Genomic DNA, 26,011 nt, shown 5'->3' with positions numbered 1-26,011 from the left:
ACATACATGATTTGAATATTAATTCTCTTTAGCTTTACTCTTCTGTCCTACTTGGTTTTCAAGGTGACAGACTCATTGACTCTGCTCCAGGTTTTGTTCAGAGAAGGCAAAAATTCATGTTAAGTCACTGAGTCTGGGAATTATTTCTTGTTCACCTTTGGCTTCTGAGGCTCTGTTGGTTGTCTGCTGAATTTAATGGGTCTCCTGGCGAACAGCAGTTTGGTAGCCTTGGTGGGAATAAGTCACACTGCAAGAAAAAAGAGAGACAGTAGAAAATGATTAAGGGAAAAGTAGCAGAAAAGTATGATTTAGCATTTATTGAGTCACACATTGTACTCAAAGCTATGTATAACATAAAAAGCAAATTAGGAGACAAGTCAGATATAAAATGAGTAAGCACACAAATACTGCTGAGAGGAAGGTATTTCCTCAGATGCCTTCTCTCATTTACCAAACTGTAGTCTTATCAATAAATATACACTTGTTCAGGAGAGAAATAATGCAGCCAGTTTTTTTGTGGCTCAGTCTTTCCCCATAGGCACTGGGCAGTGAGAGGACTGCATTTTCGTTACTGGTTTGTAAAGAAACTCTCTCTAAGGCTAAAAGACTTTTAGGGAGGCCAAACCAAATGATGCTGAGTTAATGTTCTCATTAAAATGTTAAAGAGGCTTTATTCACAAACTAGTGAAGCTATAATTGCTTTATCCTTGTAAACTATGAACATACGTGGTGTCCTCTCTTATGGAGACTTTTACCTAGTTCCTTCTGCTTGAAGATCTTTGTTTAAGGGAGGATGTGGCTGGATCTAGGAATTGAAAAGTACCTGCTCTGGATTATGAGAGGCATTCAAAATGCTCATGGGAAATGCCTATTGTTAAAAACTATGTGTGGGTATTAAAATATTTTGACATCAAAATAAACTTGTACTTTAATTCCATTTTCCATGAACTTTTTATAGTGTCTTCACATCTTTCAGGGATGTACATAGTGGAAGGTAAGGAGTATACCACTTCATCAGTTTATTTTCCAAAGATCTTAATTTTATAAGACCTATTGGACTATTTGATCTAATTTAGAAATCATATGAGAACAGCACATATACACACATACATACAAACACTGTGAAGTGACTTTTTTCTTTTTTAACTCCTTTTTTAAATAATTATTTTATTTAACTTTATTTATTTACTTTTTTTTTTTTAACTTGACCAGAAAGGTACAGAGTAGGGCAAGAGAGAGAAAGTAAGAAAGCAAGCTACCAGGTCCAGGACTCAAACCACATGTGGGAGTACAGCGCCCTTAACCACCACACCACCTGACAGCCCCATGGTTTCCTTTTTTAAAAAATTTTAATCCTTTTCATAAGCTGTAGCTTATAAAGATAAAAATAGAGGAAATCCAAAGGTGCATGAGACCGGACAGTGTGCAGTGGCAAAATCACAACACTGCGAGACTGACCAATGTGGAAATGTTCTGGGTTTGAGTCCGGGGACATCCCTGAGTACAGTGGGCACATGGATTCCTGTTATCCTAGGCTAATGGAGGCTGAGGGCAGATCATGGCATCAGAACCCTGTTGAGGTTGATGTCTCTGTGCCCCTTTCTCTCTGTTTCTGATGGGTGAAATAAATAAACTTTATAAAAGAAAGAAATTTTTAAAATGCTGAAATGTTGGTGAAACTGAGCAGAGAATGCTGTGGTATAAAAGTTGCAGGGGGAGATAGCATTCAGAACTGACTTTGAGAGACACAAACAGACTTTTTTGAGTCCTGCTTTTTGTTATCCCTCAGTGTACAAAACATAGCTGTAAAGGGCCAGCAGGTGGAATAGTGGTTAAGGTGCTGAACTCCCACATGGCTAATCATTGTTTGAGTTCTGGACCTGGCGGCTTGAAAATCATGGTGGGCGTGTGTGCATACATGCCCAGAATCTCAGGAGGAGAATGGAGGAGAGGGGATTGCAGCATGGCCATCCCCCCAGGGATAGGATTTCAACCCATTTCCTGGTCTATAGGGTGAGTCCAAAAATCAAACAAACCAATGAATAACAAAGCTGTAGGAATTTAGATAGTGACTGCAGATGCCAAGTACATTCTTTTATCCTTAGAAATGACTTACAATGATGTTTAGATAAGACTGAGTTGTTAGAGCTAGGGTTTTTATATAGCTAGGAATCTATTATATACTGTTATAAATCTCAAAAATGAAATTTATGAAGAAAAGGTTAAAACATAGTATCTTTTCTCTAATTCCTTATTATTAGAAAACCCTGTTTGTCAAATGCTGACAAATCTAGATCTCCCGATATGCAGATTTATGAGGTCTTCAAAAAGGTCATGGGAAATATGTATTACAACAAATAAACTTGTACTTTAATTCTGTTTTTCCATAAACTTTTGAATTCCATCATATAATAATGTAAGTAGTATCTAGGGATTGCTTTAAAATAGTGTAGAATGTAAAAATATCTTTTCCTCATTTATCCTAGATTTGTGACTAAGCAAAGGCAGATTAACAAGAAAAAAGTATACAAATTTACTTAATATAAGTTTTACATGACAAGGTAGCCTTCATAAAAAAATAAAGGCTGACAGCCAGCAGATGGCATAGTGGTTAAAGTGCTGGAGTCCCACATGGTTGACTACCGCTTAAAAAAGTCACAAGCGGCCGTGTGTGTGTGTGTGTGTGTGTGTGTGTGTGTGTGTCCAAAATGCCAGGTGGAGAATGGAGAAGGGATTGAAGTATGGTCATCCTTCCTGGGGTGTGGTTTCTCGTGTTCTTTGTCTCTCTGTTTTTGGCGAGTGCATGCACCCTATAGCAAAAATCTCTCTAAAAAAGAAAGACAGAAAGACAGACCCACAGAAATGGATAAACTTTTGGCTATTTCTGCTAGGTTTAATGAAGAAGAGGATAGTCATGGAGAAATAGAAATGGACAAAGAGGGTCTGATCTAATATTAATAAAATGGGGAAATTTATCCAAGGTTTATTTGTTCAGATTCTTGTCATCTCTGAGTCTTTGTCTCCTTTCCTTTGTGTGCAGGGAGGGTCCTTTTCCCAGGAGGGTCTTACGATCTCCTTTAGAAGGCCAAAAAGTCTTCCTAAGCTTTATGAAATTCTTCAGGGGAGCAGGAAAAGGTGAGAAACATCTTCCTGCTTCTGCTGTTTTCTCAAATGCTAAGCTTCCATGTTTTGGGGTAGCATGTCTTGATCCCATTTGTAGTTATTTTTTCTTTTTCTACTGATAGATTTTTAGATACTTTACCCTGGGTCAGATTTAAATTAAAATACATTTGTCTGAGAGCTGTCGAAGCTTTTTTGCCAAAGGGTCAAATCCTTTTCGGATGTGATCGCATTTGTTAAGACTGGTTCAAATCTGAGAGGGTAGTAGAGGTTCAAGATAATAGATTATAGGAAACTGTATGATCGATTAGATAGGTTTCTAAAGAGCTCTTTACTGAAGGGTGACAGTCTCAGTCCAATGATATTGATGGTGTGTGTGTGTGTGTGTGTATTATTTTTTTTTTTAGAGATTTTTTTTCTATAGGGCATGTGTGCTCACTGAAGACAGAGACAGAGAGACAGAAAACGAGAAATCACCCCGCAGGAGGTATGACCATGTTGCAGTCCCTTCTTTTCCATTCTCCACTCAGGATCTTGGGCATGCATGCACACACACCTGGCATGAGTTTCAGGCCACCAGGTCCAGGATTCAAACAGCAGCCAGTCATATAAGAGTCCAGCAATATAACCATTACAGTATCTACTGGTCCCAATGGTGTCAATATTAAAAAGAACCTTTTATAGTTCTTAAACATGAAGAAAATAAATTCTAATTTCTGGAATACTGTTGACGATATGTAAGGAAATATATTTTTAACTTATTAAGAGGTTCAAGGCTGGTCCTGAACTACAGCTGTTAAGCACTGTGCATAGGGAACCAGATCCCATATGGCCAAACATGATTCAAATCTCAGCCCTGGTGGCTTGGAAAACATCCCCTAAATCCTTACAGGAAGGAAAAAAGGATTGCAACATGAGCATACCCTATGAGGGAGGCGCTTTCTCTCTCTTTCTCTTTATTTCTCTCTGGTGAGCACATATATCTTCTGAAAAAAAAAAAAGAGGGACCATCAGATGGCTTAGCAGTTACATCAATGGACTCCCATATAGCTAACTACGATTTGAGTCTCAGACCTGGTAGATTCAAAGTTACAGTGGGCACGTGTGGGTGTGGGCCCAAGATCCCAGAAGGAAAACAGAGAAGAAAGGATTGCACTGTGACCATTGCCCCTGGGGAGTGATTTCTTACTTTTCCTCTTACTCTGTCTCTCTCCACCAAGTGCATGTACCCTAAGGCAAAAATATCTACCAAAAAAAAAAGGAAGGAAAGAAGGTAAAATAGTGATTCAGAACAGGGTATCAAAAATTTCCTATGTTGGCTCTTTTATGAACTTTGGGTTGATTGCTATGCAATACCTGTTTTGGAGAACTATTAACCTGTTTCCTGAATTTCAAAGTGAATTCAGAGAGGCAGAAATTCTTAGGGTTCTATCAAGAAATAGAACCTACTTCCCATGTTTTCTCTTCTTACTCAAGATAGGATTTCCACCTCTTTCTTGATCTGTAGAGCAAATCCATTCTGGAGGTTTCTTCTTGGCTTGTTTTAAAAATCATGGTGGACTATGATTAGATCCTTACTTCTCACTGTGACTCAGAAACCTTTGGAGAACTATAATAATGTGATGAGACTTTCAGTAATAATAGAGTGTGCAAAGAATCATCGGAACAAATGGAATGGTTAGTTTATCCTAGGCCATTGTATTTTTTGAGAAACTTTGTCTGCTTTTTAGAGTTTTGCTATTTTCTCATTTTCTATTAGAATTTTAATTGTCATCTCTGACTGCTCAGTATCCCTACCCAAAGCAGCTCCTTTTCCCATTGTGACTTGTGAAAGTGAGACATCCAAGACTGTGTTTAACATTATATTTAGGTGACAATGCCGAAAACCCAAGGGACATTTTCAAAGTGTATCAGTGTGTGATAATAATTTCTACTGGCTACTTAATTTTGTTGTGTCTTAAGACTTTATTGCCCAATTGATTGTTTGACTAATTCTCATTCATTTATCAAATATATTTTGGGAATATATTCTCTATACCAGGGGCAAAAGGTAGACAAAGCAGGCTTGTCTACAAAGTTTTGCTGATACAGGTTGAAAATAAATATGTGGGAAAAAAAAAAAAAGAAATACTTAAAAGCAAACCAAAGTGCTTTTCGTCAATTCAGAGAAAATGTGTAAAGTTGCCGTATCAGCCTACTTTATAGAGTTCTCCTTAAGTGCATTTCATGTGGGAAGTGATACCAGACATTTTCTATATTACAATAATCTTCATATATTTATTAAGCTGTAACTTGTAAGGCTTCCTGATGGGGCATTAAATGAGGCTTTTTGTGTGCTGCATTGTGTCTTTGTCAAGAAGCATTCTGTCAGCTCCTGCCTGTGTCATTCATCTGACTTTTGCTGGTAATGAAGCATGTTTCAGTCATTCCAGGAGGGTTTTGGGGATCTGCACAAAGAAGGATAAGACTAACAAGAGGATTGGTTTCATGGTGGGTTAGAAGAAATGCACTTAGGGAAAAAAAAAAAAAAAAACAGGGATAGACTGAAACGCTTTGCCCAGTATATTTTACTTCTTTATATCCTTTCAGTACAGTAGCTGAATGCTCTAGAATTGTTCTACCTTCCAAAAAATACTTTAAAAAATGCAAGGCTATTGCATTTTAAAAAGAATTTTTCCCCTCTTAACTGTCGACCTGGCAACAGGTCAGGAAAATCTGAGAACTCCAAGTATTACAATACAGCAGTAGAGGAGTCCAGCAGTTTTCCCATCATTTCTAAGCTCTATATTAGGGAGGACTGGCTGTATACTGATAACAGAGATTCAGCTCTAGGGAAGGGAAGTGCATAGAACAGGGGAATAAAAATGTGAGGATATTAGTAAAGAAAAGGGAAAAGTGATTAAGAAGAAAAGGGCAGGAAGATGTTTGTCCCTTATCTTCTTCTCACAAAAGGAGGGTGTGGAAAAGCAGGCAGATTGAGAGGAAAGAAGGGAGCTGAATTAAAGATAGGAGGACTCTTGAGGTGGCAAGGGAGAAAGAAAATGAATCAGAGGAATCACAAGAAAAAGTGAGGGAGAAGAAGACAAGGTAAGGGCCATTTGAATGCAGGAAGAAGGGATAGGTACAGAGAGGAGAGTGCACACTTTGGTCACACTGAGAGCCTTCAATTGCTCCCAGCGGTGCACCTGCCAAATAGCCAGTGTCCCTTGCCGAAAACATTTTCCTGACTTTTATATTAACTTTAATGTCATTCTCTTTATGTTCCCTGTATTGCCGGTTGCAATTTCATTGACACTCTGTGTGATCAAATAGCAAGTGTAGAGGCACGGTTCTGTTGTCCCTGCCCCCTTGCAGTGTGCTGCAGACTTCTGAGTCAGTGCTTCTTACTTTTGATGTCTGCCATTTCTCCTTGTCTGCAGGTAGGAGAGTTGAAAGAAAATAAAATGTTCCTAAGGGCTGTCACGTTTATAGTTCATGCATACAGATGTTCAAAGCAACTGAAAAAGAAACTATAAAATTACAGTTCAATAATTTTTTCCAAAGTACTGTTGTTGACTCTTTCATTTCTGGTTTGGTTACTTGCCTTGATCCAACATCACATTCCCTATACCTATTGGTAGGCTACTTCTTGAAAGAGTGGTTCTGATCCGTTCTGAAAACTTGGCTCCAGAAGCCTTCCAAATATTCCAGGTCTAGGCCAGGTGTTTTCTAAATATGTACCAGCACACTCCCCTGCCTTTTTTTTCCCCATTAGAAACGCATTGTTATTTCTGTCCTTTCTCTTTGGGCTCTTTGCTCAATATTGGTTCTTATTGCATACTTATTTGTAGAATGAATAATGTCTATCATCAATGTCTACATTGCTGGTCTTATGAGAATAACATAAATTTTTCTAAAACAGCTATGCTTCTTGATACTGGTTTACAATTCATCTGCAAATTCAGCCAAATGAAAGGAATTTAGCTAGGAATAAGTGGTTGCTAGAAAGTTTAGTATACTATCTGTCCCCAGCTTCACACAGTTGTAATAGAAGATTTGTGATGCCGTTAACTTCTAGACATCAGAGGACAGTACTGAAGTTTTAGGCAAACTATTTTTTTGTGATTCTAGTAATCACAGGTCTAATGCATAGGACACTTTAAAACTATGCTTTGTGGACTCTGACGTGCAACGGAATCATCTGAGGATCTTGTTAAAATGCGTATTCTGTTGCAGCAGGTTTCAGGTGTATTCTCAGATTGATATTCCAAGCTCTCTGGTGATGTTTATGTTGTTGTCCATGGACTGCACTCTGAATAGCAGGGCTTTAAAATACTTTTTAGAAAATGAAGTTGGAGTTTAGTCTGCAGAGATATGTAAGTGTACTTTATAGTTTGCAGAACAACAGATTATCTGAGAGAAAAATTTTAAGTATATAACTTTGATTTCAATTTGGAAATTTACAAAAATTTCTCACATTTAAAAGTAGTACATCTGGGCCAGTACATGGCAGGTGGTTAAAGGGTACTGGACTCTCACATGCCCGATGCCATGTGAGTCTTGGACCTGGCAGCTTTCTCTCTCTCTTTCTCTTTCTCTCTGTCTTGCTCTGTTCCTCGTTGGTCAAATTAAAATATAAGTAAATACATAAAGTTAAAAAAAAAAAAGTAGTACGTATGAGGGGCCAGCAAGTAGGTGGTGTTTAAAGTACTGGACTCCCATATGGGTAACCACAACTTGAGCTCCAGACCTGGTGGCTCAAAATCAGGAGGAGAATGAAGAAAGAATTGTGACATAGCCATACCCAATGGGGGGGTAATTTCTCACTTCCACTCTCTATTTCTCTCTGTCTCTTTCCAGCAAGCACACACACCCTATGGCAAAACCTAAAAAGCAAAAACAAAAAAAAAACCCAGCATGTCTGATACTGGTCAGCATCCCCAAACTACTTTTGAATGACACTATAGGTTGTACTGTCCTTAATTAACATGTTACTTTATTTAGGCTTTCTTGGGTTGAGGAGGCCCTGTCTCTTCCACTGGTGCTGGTGGAGCTATTTTAGCAACAATGATTACTTTTAATGTAAGGGGACTTCAAAAAATTTATTGAAAAATGGAATTATAGTCCAAGTTTATTTTGGTACAACCAGTGTTTTGAAATCTATTCAGTACTTTCACAATACACATTTCCATGACTTTTTGAGGATCCCCTTGTATTTCTGCTTTCTTTGGGAGATTGACATTTTAAAGACTGTTTATGGTAAGACCTTCACATTTATTGTTACTAGGTTAGCACTATGTGTAGAACTTCTCTAAGGGCATTCAGATGGAATAGCTGAAAATAGAAAGGGCACTGTTAGCTCAAACTTTGCGAGTGAAACCTTACCTCTGCTTACATATGTTCAGTCAGCTCTCTGAAACTGTTTAAGGCTTTTTCTAACAAGATGGCCTTTGTTTTACAGGTCTTTTGCAGCCAGCTTGATACCCTATTTTTATCAAGTGGAGGAGAGCGAACTCAACATGCTCAGGTAAAGGAATGGGGTGAGCAGTACAAGTTTTAAGCAGGACTAGTAGACTGTCATTATATGGAAAGTGATTTACCTTAACTATACTATCAAAATCTTCTGTTATATGTCTTGCTCCGGTATGCCTGGGATTCAGAGGGCCTTCTGAAGGATAGCTCAGTGAACTAACATGCATTTAGAGAACATGTACAAAGTACTGAGATAGGAGCACTGTAAACTATCAGTGAGGAAACAGGACCAGTCATTAGAAATCTTTTTCCAACTTCTACAGAATTAACAGAGTTATTATGATTATATATACCTTTGTTACCTTATCAGAAGGCACAGAATTAACAGAGTTATTATGATTATATACCTTTTATACCTTATCAGAAGACTTCTATTTTTTCAACTGCTGTGTAAATACTTGAATCCTAAAGACTTCTAATTAAAGTCTTATCTCAGTCCCTTATCTGATGTTATCTTTGTAAATTTCCTGTGCATTTTCTTTTAAATGTATGTCCTACAACTTTGGTTTGTTCAAATAGGTCACCAAGATTAATTTTCCATTAACTTTTACTGCTACTGTTTCTTTCTAATCATCTTTTTAGAGGATTAAACAGTCCCCATTGGGTCAGCCTCTGTGTAGGATAAACCACCTTTTTCTTTGCTGGCTTTTATAGGATTGATGTAGATGGTCGTGATCTCTGATCTAGTGCTGGGCCTAGACTCATGAACAGAGCTGAAGTATCTGCAGGGAGACCCACACTAGGTGTGCTCTTAACCATGGCAGTTTCTTATTGTGCTTGTTTTCTTTGTGACCTAGTCTGGATTAGTTTTCTCTGACTGTTTTACCAGAGTACTACAAACTGGCTGGCTTATACAACAGAAATTTATTGTGTCACAGTGTTAGAAGCTAGAAGTCGAAATCAAAGTGCTACAGCATTGGTTCCTTCTCAGCACTGTGAGCTGTTCCAGGCCTCTTTCCTGCCATTGCTTGTCTTACTTCATTGCATCTCTTGACTTATCGAGGTGTCCTCGCCATGTGTGGGCATCATCACCCCCTGTGTCTGTCTCTCTCTGTGTCCAAATCTCCCCTGTTTATAAGGAAGCCAGTCTTATTGGATCACTTCCCATCCTAATGACCTCATCTTTACTTGATCATCTGTAAAACTGAATTCCAAATAAAGTCACATTTACATGTACAGGAAGTTAGGACTTCAACATCCTGTTAGGGTATACAAGTCAACCAGAACACTTTCTAAGGGAAGTTAATTTTGAAGTCTTCCCTAAAAATCTAGCATGGTGCCTTCTGCTTATTATTGTCAAATGAGTAAATAGCAAAGACCATAGTGTCCATAATCAAATCTAATTTGAAAAAGAAAAATGCAGTGACCAGAGGTGGCAGATATTCGCTGCTGACCATTGTCCTCAGTGAACTCTTTCAGGACAGCCCAAGTTAAACAACATCATAAATTGGGTAATATTTTCTTTTAAAAGTAATAGCAAGTGTTGTTTTTATAAAATATAACTCTCTGTGTGAGCTGGTCCTGCCTTCTCTGCTGGTGTCGCACGCTGAACTGCCAATTTACATGCTGCTCTATCAGTACATCAAGATATCTTTCCAGCTAATTCAATACCATTTAAATCATACTTAGCCAGGCTATTCTTTCTTTCCAGCTGCATCGCTTTGCACTTATTAAATTTAACGTTCTGTTCCCTGGCTTTAATCTCTAAATGCTATCCTGAAATAGATCTGCCCTAGTTGCATCTTCTCCTTTCTCTGTGCTTTCTGAGCACAAAATTATTAGAAGGTATCTTTTGAGTGTTCAGATTTGGATGTTGATAAAATATTAGGATACCGCTCTCCAGGTAGCACTTTAAATGAATGATCTCTTCTTTAGAGATATTTGTTTGGAGAACTCTTCTTTCCTGTTGGGGTATTGCTTCCTGGCCTAATCTGTTGTTACATTCAGGAAAGGATTACTTTCTTAATCCTGAAAGGAAGCCTCCTGCTTAGAGGAGTCAAAGGCAGGAGCAGATTTCCTTCAGGGAGTGAGGTGGGCATCTCTAGTAACTTTGTAAATTTATTTAAACCCAGGGTTAGTGCTGTGTAGAGCTGCTATAAGTAGTCAGTCCCAGGTCTAGATATGGACTGTATGGGTCAGGCCCAGGCCTCTGCCACATGTGCCCTGTAGGTAGGTTGGAATCATTTATTTATAGGCTTTCCCAGCATCCAGGAGCTTTTGTGTTCTTATGGGTAGGGCTACTGGCTGTCCCAAAGTCAAATAATAGTATCTAGCATTGGCGTAAATAGCATTGGATTTATGAGATGATAACAGGCAGCTGAAAATGAAAATAAAAATTCCTTTTTAGCATTTTTCACACTGACATTAGCCGTAAGAAAATTGATATATCAAATGGAAGCTATTTATGGTGTGTGTGATACATGTAGGCACAGTTCCACCTTGCTATGTCTGGATGTATATTGCTCACTGTTCTGTGTTACTCAAGAGCTCATTGCCTTTGATTAGAGGCCTTCTGTTACTGAGCTCTTTGTGGTTGGTTCCTGAGAATGGCTACAAGGCTTTGTCAAAATGGAAGAAATAGAGCCAGCCAGCCTAGTGGCACAGTTGGTAGCAAACTGAACTGTGGTGCTGGAAACCGTATGCCTGACCATGGGCTCATATCTCCAGGTTGGCCTGAAAACACACTAGCCATGTATGTGTGTGCCCCAAATCCTGATGAGCTGGAGGGCTGTGGGAAAAGGATCATACCCTGTCACAAGTGCTTCTCTTTCTCTTTCTCATACACATACATGTACTCTGTATCATGAATAAAAATTTAAAACATGTAAAAAAAACTAAAGGAATTAGTTTATTTTGGTCACAAAATGACCAGATCAGAGTGATGATAGGACAGCTCTCCACTGGCTTCAGATGCAGCTCAATGTGAAATTATATTCTGAGAATTAAGCTGTCCTACAATAGCTAGTGAGTGTTTCTACAGTGATAACATTCTAATAAGTCTTATTTTAATAACTAAGTTATTTCATATGTACCTGATAGTTCTCTACTAATAAAGAAAAAGCAATCTAGAATAATAACTTCAAGCTCCTTTAGCACTAAATACTAGCTTGTTCTCTCTGCTTCCATCTCACACACTAATCTTACATTTCTGTAAACTCAGACTTAAGACTTCCATGAATTTATAATAATTTAGCTGTTGTTTAACTTTGGTGTTAAAAAGGGAAAATGAGGACCAGCAGGCCAGATGGTGGTTAAGGTGTTGGACTCCCACATGGCCAAATGTGTTTTGAGCCCTAGACCTGACGGTTTGCTTTCTCACTTTCCCTCACTCTCTCTTTCTCTCTTTCTCTCTGGTAAGTGCACATGCCCTATAAAAATATTTTTTTAAATATAAAATTTAAAAAATAATTCTTTTATTTTAAAAAGGAAAAAAAATATTTTTATGGTCTGCTAGTTAATAATGAACATAATAGATTTTTAAAGATCTCTCTCTGAAATTAGGATATTCATGATATTACAAAGGTACTTTTAAAATATATTATGCTTTTTTAAATTGCCAGATGGTGTGTGTGTGTGTGTGTGTGTGTGAGAGAGAGAGCTCATGAGCTCACGAGCAAGCGAGCACCCAACTGGGATTTTGAACATGCACATACATGTGCCTGGCATATCTTTCAAGCTGCTAGGGCCAGGGTTTGAACAATACTCACCCTTGTGAGGTCAAACTACTTTAACCACTAGGCAATTGGACCAGCCAAAAGAAATTATACTCTTAATTGAGATTCTATCCAACTTTCTCAGAAAAATTTTGCACATGGAATAAAGTAAAATCTGAATCTTAGTGCTTGATTTCTCTGCATTATTTTTCTACCTTCTCTTTCTGTGTTTTTTTTCTTTGATTGTTTAAATTCATGAATTTATGTTGTGTTTATGAGCTGATAATACAAAAGTGATGAGGAAGAGCAGTGAGCTTCTGGCAGGGAATGCATGACTTTGGCATTCTCCTATATCTGTTGCTTCCTGCATGTTTAGTTGCCACTAAGCTCTTTCAAATTTCTGTTATGCTTTCATATTTTTACTTTTCTTTTCACCTGCAACTAACCTTTTCTAAGCTTTTCTTACCATTTTCTTTTATTTGTTCATAGAACCATTTAGTTTATTCATTCATTCATTTGAGTGTTGTCTGACATGTACCCAGGTTGTTCTAGGGAAAACATGAAGTATATTATAATTTAGGTGGGAAGTAGTCATGCAAAACTCATTGCTATGATAGCTATGCGCTAAGTATATCTTTCATATAGGAAACAGTAACTAATTAGGCTTAGAGGAGTTAGACAATGCTTTATAGAGAAGATTGCATCCAAATGGAGACTAGAAGGAATAGAAATCACCAGGTTGTTCAATGTGGTGGACAGAGAATGTCCCAAAGGAGATAAGATAGTGGATTATTGGGGAGGCGTAAGGAAGCAAAGTCTCTGTACTTCATGTTGTCTGGGTGTTGCTGGAGCTCAAAGTAGGAAGAGGGACATGGAGCTAGACGAGGTTCATTATGAAGACAGAAATAAAATCTTGGAGGTCCTTTAGCATATTTCTGAGCCTTCCTTTCTATCTTGTGTCTACAAACTGCAGTTGCTTTCAGTTCATCCTTTTCATTACAAGGAGAAAGTGTTAAAGAAGTGCTTATAGCCTGCCAAAACCTTCTTTATGCCACCCTTCCTTGGTCTGACTGCTTCCAAAAAGAAATCAGACCTCTCTCTTATTTACTTTGTCAGATCATTTACTCAGCAAAATTTGTCTGCTTTGCTTCTCATACATGATTTGTTACTTTCTTTTTTTATCTTCCATTTTCAAAATCCTCCCATCTTTCAAGGTCTCCCTGAAATTCATATCGCTTATGAAAACATGGCTTTACTTGTGTGTGATTTGACCCCTTCTGAGCTATGGGGAAACTTTCGATAGACTATAATTTCCACATGCCTCTTTATATCACAAGTTATTTTTATAATGCTGTCAGGACTACCCTCATATTGAAGGGACGATATGTACCTGTTATGTATGGAATTGATACTGGCAGTGTACCTTCTTGCATGTGGTAGACAATTCATTGATGTTGGTTAAAAGAATGGAGGGAAACAGTGTTCTTTACTTTTGTAAGGCTGTTACAGAGATGGACCTGAGGGATTGATTAATTGTCATATGGAAGAGGCAGTGGTTAACGTCCAGATGAAACTCTTGCAGGGCAGAATAATTGTCAGTGAAGGTAGAAGAATTACGTTAAACAAAAGACAGGCATTTATACAGAGAAGAGGGTCAGTTTGAAAATCAGTTCAACTACCTAAAATTTAGTCATAGAAAGATGGACCTTAGAAAGCCACTAAACCACATGTCATTGTCTTTGACAGTGAGTGACAAATGGAAATGATAGGTAAAAGCACCTGCATTAAGATTCTCTGTATTATTATAGGAAATGACCTCTTGAAAACTTGATTCAATTTAAGACTTACCAGTTACAGATCTGGAGACAATCACAAATTCAGAAATATATTTATGTAACTCTGTTGCCACTGAGCTCAAAAGACCATAATCCTATTACTTGTGATTTGAAAAGGGTAAACATGAATAACTGAAGAGAGATATTGATTAAAGAAGTAATATGAACAGGAATAATGGAATTAAAGTAAATGAGGCAATATTGGGCCTAATGGACCTTGTTCCCTTAATGCCTTTCCTCTGCTTTTGTATTGAATGGGTCTTAAAGTCGATTGGACTATGTGCACAGAAAGAGAAGGATGTGATGGAAGAATTAGTATCATTGTCTATAAAAAAATCAATCTGTTGTTCTTACAGAAGAACATCAATCAGGCTGTGAAATCAATTACCTGAATTTTTTTTTCCTTACATTCAGTTCATAAAATAATGAGACAAATGATGAGAAAAGACTGTATGCTTGCACATCGTGTATATTCAGTGAATGCTTTCTGAAATGAAAACTAAAGAATGTCACAGATTTAGTTTAAGAAGTCCTTTTATCAGTGCTAATTCAATCCCATTTTATCTACTTGACTGCCTATATCTATAGTACTGTAAATGTGGATAACTCAGTTTTATTGATTCTTATTCTGAAGTGAGTTCTCTCACATTTCTACTACTGACAGTCCAGGCCAGCTTCTCATGGCCTTGGATCCCTGGATTACTGAGCATCTTAACTGTTTCCCAGAACCAAGTTCTTTGCCCTGTACAACACTGAAAGATTTCATTCCTTAAAATATCAGTTAGATGACATTGTACCCTATTCAGACAATGCTGGTTGGTGTCTCTTTTGTCTACAAAGATACAGGCTAATGGTACTTTATAATTTATTCTCCACTACAGAGTTCCCCAAACTTTTTGAGTTCTGATTTCACCTGCTGCTCATCCACACTTAACTCTCACCAGTCTCTACCATGACCCTATGGGAAAGGCACTTTTTCCCCTCCTCTAGTTGTTCATTTGTTTTTTGCTATAGGGAGCATGTGCTCACCAGAAAGTGATAGAAAGAGAGAAAAAGAGAGAAAGAGAAAGTGAGAGATCATCCCCAGGGGTGATAGCATGTTGTAATCCCTTCTCCTTTTTCTCTTGGGATTTTGGTCACATATGTACATGCACCCAGCATATTTTTTTGGGCTGGTCTGGGACTCAGACTGCATAGCTGGCTAAGTGAAATCCAGCTGCTTTAACCTCCGTGCCACTTGCTGGCCTGGGAAGGCAGATTTATCTCTTCATTTGGTCATTCCAATTTTTGAACACACAGGACACTCTACTTGCAATCCTTCCCCTCGTAGTTATATCTACCTAATGAACATTACTTTAGCTTCAAGGAGTAGTTACACTTCTAAAAGCTGTGCATTATCAAAAATAGTCATAAAGACAACTATTTCAGTGGGACAAATGGTGTTAGGGACTGGAGTGTAGTAAGTGCACACTAGCAGACTCGTTATTTCTTCAGTTATCTCTTACCGGAAATACTATTTTTGATCTCTGTAAGCATGTAACTTCGAAGATGAACATCACTAAAAAAATACATACTGTATTTCTCTTTATAAGGATGTAATGAACTAAATTGGTATTTTAAAAAAAAGTTCAACATCTTAATGACCCACTATTGTGAGAAAAAAGAGAATAAAGGTACCTATAGCAGCTGTATTGTAAGCAAAAGAGCTTTTAATAAATGCCAGCTGTACTAGTATGAATAAAATAAATATTACTCCTCAATCAATGGATCACTTTATATGTAATATACATTATGCAAACTCTCCAGAAGAAATGTCTGTAACATTTTATTATTAAAAACTGAACTTAAGCCATTTTTTTCTCCATTGAATTTGCCTCCTCATACCGTACCACTCTTTTGCCTATTTTTTTTTTCTCTCCCCTCAAACACTCTCTTTTAGATTAAGTATGTGTTTGGAGATCTTTTTAATAGTTAATGCTTTTTTGAGAGGTTTTAGATGCTATTCTGAAATGAAGACATATTTTATTTTGCAAAATGCCTAACGCATTGTCAGGGCAATGAGATATAATAATTTATAGGAGCATTCCATTATGAAAGGCATTTTCACCTAAATCTCAAAATTGCTATTACCCTACCTTCTGTTCCTCTGGAACTTTGCGCTTTGCATTAATGTTGGAAACAAAAATTGGTCAGTCTTAATTTTGATATCAGGGCAAGAGAGCAAACTGATTGCTAGGTTTCAGGGTAAAGGTGATTACGACTTCAAAAATTTGTGGAAAAAATTGAATTAAAGTATGAATTTGTTTTGAAGCAAAAAATTTTGAAATTCATGCATAGTTCATGATAAACATTTCCATGAACTTTTGAAGATCTCCCCTTCACTCCCACACATGTGTTAGTTCCTGGTTCTTCGAAAAACTGTTAAAAAGATATTTAGTGATTTTTTTAAAAGGCACGTAGTGATATGAACCAGGAAATGAAACAACAGCCACAGCATTTGGAATCCGAACTATTCAACCAAAGAGCAACCCATGTCCAGGAAAGGGTCTATCATGAGAGAGAGAAACTAAATCATGCAAACAGGAAAAAGCAACTTTGTAGAAGCAGAACCTTTGTGGGAAAAAGAAATCTTAGAAAAGAAATAATCAGTCTTTTCAGAGAGATAAGGCTTGATATTAGACCACAGAACAGAAATCCGTGTTAGAATATCTTCTAACCCTTACCTTTAATCCTTAACTTTACTAAGTTAGGAAATTTCCCAGAAATTGGAGTAAAAAGAAAAATAATATAAAATAATATAGAAAAAAATAAGCTAGTTGGAATGGTCCATGAGCTTCCACATTAAAAAAATTGTTAACACCGGATTGAGAGAATGTAGAAAACAGGACAGAAAACCATCAAAGGAATACTTCAACAAAATATCCCACAACTAAAGATAGTAGTTTCTTGGTTAAAAATAATAACATCATCCATGAAACTGTAGAATACTAGGATGTACCCCAGTAAATGACAGGGTAAACTAATAAAAAGAAAGACCTGCTGTCCCAGAGATGAGACCAACACAGGCCAGGTGAAAAGATTCACTAAGGTGGCTTTTGACAGAAAGTGGAAGAATATGGAAGATTTACTGCTGAGTGAAGCAAGCCAGGCTATGGAGAGACACTGTATGTCCCCACTTAATATATACCGAGTGTCCGCACTCTATAACTAAAACTGATTGGCTAAAGGATGTACAAATACAAGAGGTGGATGTGAGTGCCAGATGTGGTGTGTGTGGAGGAGTGGGGCCTGGGGAAAAACATTTGGAGGAGGGATACAGAGACAGCATTGTTGAGACAGGGAGGTAGTGTTGTTATATTTTGATCAACTGAACTGGGGAGATATGTTCACATATTGAAGTGATCACCTTGTAAGCTAAGTAATGTGATTGAATGTATTAAAAAATGTAAATAAAAAATAAAAGAAAAAGAAAAAAATACTTAAAAAAAAGATTCGCTAAGGTAACAAAGATCTCAGGATAACAGCTGAGCAGCAAGACCAACAATTCACTGATCCAAGTTTGAGAAGGTATGGAGATTCAAAGATAGTTTTTCAAAATGATGTAATTGATAAAGTACCTAATCGGTCTGTACTTTGAGAAGATTTACAAGTCTGGAAGAGGCTATGGGACAACATCATGATAAGTACATAGGACACTAACCCATGTTAAATTCAGCAATAATTAATGCCAGGGAAGACAAAAAGTTATACAAAAAGAAAAATAAATGTAGATATAAGATACTATATGATTCAGCACTAATCGTTTTTTCAAAGCTCTAATGATATAGACATGGATATGTAATAAAATCAAGATTGTGGTGTAATTGTGAGAACATGGGATCATGGGGCATGTACATGTGTAAGAAAAAACTTGACTCTTCTCTTTCTCATAGAGAAGTCAGTAGATGATACTGAAAATTAAAAAAAAGAAGTAATCATAGAAACTGTTACTTACATCACTGCATCTCAATTTTTGCCTCATTATGGCATATAATAGACATATAGAAAGTGATACTAAGTAATATAAGCTGGAGACGTTTATTTGTGAAATACTAAACAGATATGACACTTGCAAATAAAGTATATTTTAATGAGAAATAAGAGTTCATATTCATGAACATAACTCCTTTTATATTGCTTATATGCCTGAAATGGCTAAACTCAATTTGTGATCAAGAGCTCAGTGATTCCGTCTTCAAATTCTTATTAGTCACTGTCATGGAAACATTGTGTAAGTAGTGATTTAAAAAAATTGAGCCACTTCATCACTATTCCAAATTCTATAACAGATAAAATTATATTTAAAAATTTCAATAGGGTTGGCTCTTTTCTTTGTAGAGAAATGCAATACTGTAATATTTAACAATGGGTTTCAAATCCAATTGGATTTTTTCCTATGAAATGATTTAAAATAATAATGAGGCCCTAATTTGTAAAATGTGTGTTCATTGAACCATCATTGCCCTAGGTAACCTGGATGCCACTAAATAAGCACTTTAAACCCAAATGAAAAGGAGTATTAGATACACATAGACAGTTTGCGAGGCAGCTGCCTTTAGATTTGTCCACCATATCCTCTTCTCCAAACTTCCTAGAGCCCCACCTTCAACCAGTTGTACCTTATATACCTGGAATGGAAACTCTTCCAGCCACTGCAGGTGTTGCTTCTTCACAAAGTAGGGTGCTTTCTGCAGTAACCTGATGAAGTGGGTGTTCCTAGAGATTTCTACTGTTTCTCAGTAGAGCACGGAGCCTTCAGACTTTGGGAAGTTCATGTTCAGAGGTGACCTACTCAGAAGTGACAGCTAACTCGGGCTCTTCCTAGTTTTTCAAAGGTCATCAATCTGATAACGTACCTGAAATCAATTTATCTCACAGTAGCATACCAAGACTTACCAGTTGGGAAGCTCTGATTTCCAGATGTGGTAACAAATTCCAAAATAATTACTTACAGAATTGAAAGCAGCTACATCTGGAACTAGTACAATTTAACAATTAAAACTGTCACGAAAACTTGGTTTAAATACAAACTAATTTTTAAAACATGTCTCATGACTTTACTAGGTCTTCTAGACCTTTTGCCTTATGAAGACACTGAGAGAGCTGCTTTCAACTCTGGTATCATGAGGTGAGAGGACAAATGTATGTAATTGTGGAATTTATTCTGTTTTTTAAATGCAGAGACTATTCAGTTTGTGGATTATCCACATGCTGGGTTTTTTTTTACCTCAAGGATTAAGAAAGAGAAAAGAATAAATCGGAAAATAGCAAACTTCAGGTTTTATACATTTTTAACATTTTAGTTTTTAATACATATATTTATTGATATAATAATCACATTGTGGGGACACAATGTGATTCTTTTTTTTCATACAATATTACCATGTGTAATAATTAAGTCAGGAGAATTCATATTCCATCATCTCCATCATTTGTCATTACTTTGTGTTGGAACATTCAAAAATCCTCATGCTAGTTACTCAGATTTAGATTGTTAACTATATTCTCTCTACTGTATTTTTAAAATAATTTTATTTAACTTTATTTCTTTATTTTAATTTGAACAAAGAGGGACAGAGTGAGAGAAAGAGAGATAGAAAGTTAGAAAGCAAGCCACCACTTGAGGACTTGAACCGCGGTTGGCTATGTGGCAGTCTAGTGCCCTTAACCACCATACAGCCCTCTCTACTATATCTTATAATACAAGAAAGTGTTCCTCTTATCTGTCTGTAGTTTTTTTGTTGTTGTTGTTAATCAACATCCCACTTCCTCTTCTCCCCTCATTCTTCTTAGCCTCCAGCAGTTATTCTTTATCTCTGCTCCTATGAGGTCTTTTTTTTTTCAATTTCAGCTCATGTGAGCGAACATGTGGTATTTCTTTTATTTTTGTGCCTGGCTTACTTCACTAAACATGACAGGTTTTAAGAAAAGGAAAAAGAGGCTTTGAAATTAATGAGAAATATAACCTGTGTTTTGAAATGTCAATGGATTCTTTTCCTACTGTCCCTTTAACATGCTTGCAGGGAAGTTAGTAATTATGTTTTAGAAGAGTTATGAAAGCGACATTTTCTCTCTAAATTAGTTGGAAAAGAAGAAAGGCCCTTGAGAGTGCATACTAGAATACTCAGCTTCCATAGAGAAGACTGAGAATGGGGTCTGTTTGTTGCCCTCCATATTCAAGGCTGAAATTGGAAACAATGGCACTTTAATGTGCTGCTCAGCTAATGGGCCTGCTGATGTGCTCTCTCTCTCTCTCTCTCTTTTTTTTTTTCAGATCTCAAATATGCCCTTAAAATCCTCTCAAGGGTTTCATACTTTTAGCCTGAGGTCTTTGTGCTTCATTTTTCCTATTGTTCTTCAAACACTTACCATGCTTCCCCGTTTCATCTTTCTTCTGATAAGTTCAGAATTATGTATGGTATGCACTGAATAATTTTGGATGAAGCTTGTGACATGTCTTGATATTAAACTACTCTGCATCCTAGGAAATAGTCCCAGCTTGCATTAGCTGAAGATTAATGCAGGTGAACTTTAAAGTCTTAATTTTTAAAAATTTACATTTTTACTGTGATGATTGAGAAATATTGACATTCTTTTTGCCTACATTACTGATTACAATTGCAAATAGTTGCAAAAGTACTAGAATGCCTTCTTGTTGTTTCATGAGGAGCAGAGTATTAGTTTGTCCATTTAATGGCTATTAAATATTTAAGAAACAGTTTTCAAAAAATATATCCATAACTGTATGTAACACATGCATAAATCACAATGGGAAATATATTCCTATCTAAGCAAGGAATATGATATGTGTACATAACCATACTTGCTTAGATAGGTTTAGATGTCCATGAGAATTTGCCAAGGAAAAATTTAAACTTTTGAGAGGTTTCTTGTTTGAGGCATCCTTTGGAAAAAGGTAATCACTGTCGGATGAAGTCAAGATAGTGATTACTCAGATAGTTACTACCCTTTTGCCCTAGGATTTCCTGGACATGAGCTGTATCAGGAATGGTGCAAAATCATGCTGAGCTCATTATTTAGAAGGCATGACTAGGGGAACTCATTAGCTCTTGAACTTTCCCAGTAGAAAATGAACAGGTCTCAATTGTTAATGTTAAGAGATATCTGTTCTGAATGGAGAGTCAAAGGAACATATTGGGGGAGAAGTAATGGGAATAAAGGGTTTGCCTCACCGACTGTAAAGCATAGAGGGTCCAGCCAGCCTGGGGAGAGTAATGGGGTCATGCAGTAAGGGGGCGCAGCTTCTCTCAGGAGGAGTCTGTGGAGTCACCTGTGGACTTACAGATCTGGGGTTGAAATTTAGGTTACGAAAAAATATTTGGAACACTTGGTAGCAAGTGACATGATCAAAATGACATTTGGTGGGAGACAGTTCTTGCTGTGAGTTATGAAATAGTTCACAGGAGGAAGATATGAAGGACTGTCAAATAGGTATTGGATTTGGTGGAGGACTGATGCAGCAGAAAGAAGATAAAGAGAAGTTGCATATAACATGAGTTTAGGCTGGATTGCTGTCTTGATGAGCAGTCTCTATCCATGAAGAAAAAATGCAGGGTGTTAAGGAAGTTATCCAGCAAATGTTCAATGCCTTCTGAAATCCATCAGTTATCATTCCAACTTTCAAGTTGTGGAACAGGGAAATGGTACAGTTAGAAATTTGATCAGCTGATCATTTCCTTTTCAGACATGCTACAATCCTTCCCCTTGCTCTACCCATACCAGAAGATCAACCAGACAGTAATAAACAAGGAGTATGTAAAGAGTTAGAAGTCAGGGAAGGAAGTTCGGAGTCATCTTGTACACATGAAAATTGGCTCTAGGTGTGTGAATAAGCATTCCATGTTACTGAGTGAAAGAGCAGAGGCTTAGGAGTAAATATTAGAGCTGCTTCATGAAAAGAGGACTAAAAGAAACAGAGAAGGAATGATTGGACTGGCATTAAACCCATGAAATTGATCTAAACTCTAAATGGGTATTTGCTTCATTAGAGCAGACAGTATGGTTGTGTTTTAGGCAATAAAGGGACAGTTTCAAGCATCAAGACCTAGCATCCACAAAGAATTCACAATATAAATTCAGCAAGATGAGCCCCAGGACTAGCATGGATGATCAGGTGTTCAACCACCAGAAAGGTTTTCCTGAGTCCCTCTTCTTTTACAAATGCAGTCACCCTTATTCTTCTTAGAGTTGACTAAAAAATTTAAAATTGAGTATCAGGATGGAAATTTTTATAAAATCCTAAACTCCAAAGTGGCATGATTATTGTTTTAGATTTTTGCTATAGGGCACATGGACTCACCAAAGAGAGATAGATATGGAGAGAGGGAAAGTGAAAAAAATCCCCCGGAGGATGACTATGCCACCTATCCCTTCTCCTCCATGTTTCTTTCAGGATTTGGGGCACGCATGCATCTGTACCTGGTGTGTTTTTAAAACTGCTGGGTTTGGGACTTGAACCATGGAGTCAGCTATGTGGGAACCAGCACTTTAAACACTATACTACCTGCTGACCCAGTGGTGTGGTTATTTAAAAAAATAATAATTTTTGCATTGTAATTAAAGTTAACCAGCACTCATCCACTCACAGAATGAGTTATAATACTATGTACTTTTTTAGTTGTAACCTAGAAATTCCTTTGAATCTTAAATGAGACAACATTCACCAGAGAAACAAAATCTATGTATTACATAGAAACACACACCTATGTATATTTGTTAGGAATACCTAAGAATTTTGGGGAATTGACTCATACAAATGTGCAAGTTGGCAAGTCCAAAACCCACAGGGCAAGCTAGAAACTTAGGCAGAATTTTTATGTTCCAGTCTTGAGGCAGAATTTCTTCTTCTAGAAACTTACTCTTTTGACCTTCAAGTTTTGGGTGAGGCCTGTCTGCCTAATTAATGATAATCATATTTACCTAAAGGTAACTGATATAGATACTGATCACATCTATAAAGTATCTTTGCTGGAAAATCTAGACCAGATGTTGGACCAAGCAGCTGAGTACCATAGCTTAGCCAAGTATATACGTCAGATTTTACAATGGCAGGTCTCTGGTTTTTACTACAGTGATAAAGAAGAGACTATAGAAAAGAGTATTTACCCCAATTCGCAAACAATTTAATGTTTACAAGAGAGAAGACTTTGTTAGTAATGCAGTGGTAGTAATTCTAATGATGCCTTTTTCTGTCAAGTTGTTAAATAAAACAATTTGTTTGAAAAGCTGGTAATGTAGACATGTTATCTGTGTACCACACAGTTCCAAATGGTCTTGTCTGCTTTGCTTGATAAGTAGGTGACCATGGGTAATGGAAATTTTGATCAAGTTAGGTTATTAACTTCTCAAGTTCTACAGTGAGACTGCTCAGCTGACTCTGTGACAGTCAAATGGGATATGGGGAGTTAATATTTTCTGAGAAGAATTTTAATGTTAGAATTTACTGTCTTTAACACATATAAATTTGAAGACTTAATGTTATGCTTGTCTGGTTATTTGCATTTAATATGCATGCAAATTCACAATGTATACTATATGCCTAGAACATAATTTATAAATCGGTACTTTTCCTGGTTGTTAGCAATTTTGGCCGCTTTAAAAATTAATACTTGGAAGAAATATATGCTTTCAAATTTGTTAGTAGTATCTTTAGTTTCCAGAGAAAATATGTAGTATATTCTCTGACAGAAAGGTAGTTCACTGCTATAGTATTATCTGTGTTTATAAATGTTATGCATAATGCCAAAGGTTAGAATGTTTTTATCTTTTCTATGGATAGGGTTTGGATTAGGTGTTGCAGATGTTTGTTTCTATTAACAGTGCTGATAAATATGTATCTCTGCAGCATGATTACAACCTACAGCATTCTGGTAAAATTGGGGGTGAGTCATTTCTGTGATAAACACTCCTTAAGCAAGAGAGTAGTTTATGTACTTCTAAGTGGAAGAGGATTTGTCTGTGCTGCATAACCCAGAGCAGGAAAATCCCACAGAGGGACTTTAGCCTCTCTAGCTGCCATTTAGGCTTGTTGTCTTGGCAACTAAAACACAACCATCTATCCTTCCCCTAGTCAGGGAGCTCTAGTCATCCTTGACTCTGCCATGACCTTTTCTCTACCCTTTTCCAGTCTGTTGCAGAGTTCTGTCTGCTCCCAAGCAGCTTTGAATTTTCCTTTCCTGTGCATCTCCAGGTCTCCATCAGGTTCTCTTCTTTCTCCACTGAACCATTGAACCCTCATCACTGGCTGTTCTCTTAGCCACTTACCTTTTCCATCAGTCTAAAGCAAGGCCTATCTGATAAACTTTTCTCTTTATCAAAGTTAAGTCATCTATCAGTGTAGCCCCCCAAGTGCAACACTGCAAATCTGCAAGTATAGCAGCCTGCTCTGGCACACCATTTAGAATTATTTTTAAAAAACATCTTTCTGGGCTGCAAATGTTTTACTACCCAATGTTTTAGTCTCTTTTGTTGCTTATAAGAGAAAATACCTGAGTCTGAGTGATTGAAGAGAATAGAGGTTTATCGAACTCATGGTTTGTTATTCCATGGTCCAAGGACCACATTTGGTGGGGTCCTAAGGCCATATGGGGTATCACAGTGTGAGAGAATAGGAACAAGCATCTCTGTGTGTGCATGTCTCTTATAAACTCACCAGGTGTCAATCATAGGGACCCTGCCCTAATCACTTAATCACTCCAAAGGCCTCACCTTTCAATACCATGAAGGCATTAAGTTTCCTCTCAGTATCTTCACAGTACAACCAAGTTTTAGTACCTGATGGAGGAAGCATCCAAACAATAGCACTCAATCACCTTCCTCCACCTTACCCACCCTATAGACCACTCTACCGCTACATCTCTAAGTCCACTCTCTCATGGTGCTCCTCAATAAGTGATGTTGAGCTAAGGCTCTCAGCTGACAAATGTTATCAGTGGACCATCACCTTACAGTAATTGTAAATATCACCAGGGAGTTCTTTGTCAGCATGATAGTAGTATTAGCATGTGCACAAAATGGGTTAAATTTACCTGGCTTGTAGACATTGACTTGAAACCTAAAAGCAGGGCCTTGTGTATTATTGCAAAGCCTGGAAAAGGGCACAAAGGAAAGAAATTCTGAGACTCTATCTCAGCTCTGCTCATGTGGGACATGGCTGGCTCTGCTAGGAGTAAGAAATGACTTACACGCTTTACTCCTTTTACCTTAACAAAGGTGTCAAGTTAACTAAACATAAGACTCAGAGCTGAAGGGGCACTGTTTTCTAATCCATATTTGGGCAGAGGAGGCATAACTTAATTTGCAGCTAGGTACCTATAAGTGATACAGGCCTTGACTTACCAAATATATGTGATAATCAAGAAGAATCAAAGTGAAGTCTTCTATTAAGAGGGGAAAACCCTCAAAAAGAAGATCAAGTCTACTTTCTCTTCTGGAAGCCATGAATAGTAGGGAATCTTGCTTTTGAATTTGATAAATTCAACGTAAATCCCAGATGAAGATAATTTAATATTTTGATAATAATGGCATCTAGACAAAATATTCTGCAGTAGTTTCTCCTTCTCCTCTGCTCCCCTCCCCTTTTATATCTCACTTCTCCACACTCCATACTCTTATTTCCCTCTTAAAAAAATAAATATATATATATATGTGTGTGTGTGTGTGTGTGTGTGTGTGTGTGTGTGTATAAATTGCAGTAGCTAATAAACATACTCTACTTGGCTTAGGAAGACTTTTTTTTTCTATAGGGCATGTGGACTTTGTCAAAGAAAGAGAGAGAGAGAGAGAGAGAAAGCAACCCCAGGGATAATAGCCTTTCCCTTCTTCTCCATTCTT

At 37.3% G+C, this 26,011-nt stretch overlaps 1 protein-coding gene across 7 annotated transcripts in view; it reads left to right on the top strand.

The window, feature by feature from the left end:
* The first annotated feature begins 3,059 nt into the window (after positions 1 to 3,059).
* Positions 3,060 to 26,011, top strand: part of ENOX1 (ecto-NOX disulfide-thiol exchanger 1) — a 548,245-nt gene continuing 525,293 nt past the window's right edge. For 6 of the 7 annotated variants that reach the window (XM_027767431.1, XM_027767428.1, XM_027767429.1 and 3 more), the window contains exons 1-2: positions 3,061 to 3,135; positions 8,561 to 8,626. The gene's annotated coding sequence lies outside the window, so the exon portion shown is untranslated. Of the gene's footprint in view, positions 3,136 to 8,560; positions 8,627 to 26,011 lie in introns of all 7 variants that reach the window. The other variant, XM_027767432.1, reaches the window with a different exon arrangement.

The sequence above is a fragment of the Tupaia chinensis genome, unplaced genomic scaffold (genome assembly GCF_000334495.1).
Source record: "Tupaia chinensis unplaced genomic scaffold, TupChi_1.0 Scaffold144262_1, whole genome shotgun sequence".
NCBI classification, from domain to species: Eukaryota; Metazoa; Chordata; class Mammalia; order Scandentia; family Tupaiidae; genus Tupaia; species Tupaia belangeri.
Note: the sequence above shows the minus strand (reverse complement) of the source record. Positions and strands in the feature narration are given on the sequence as shown.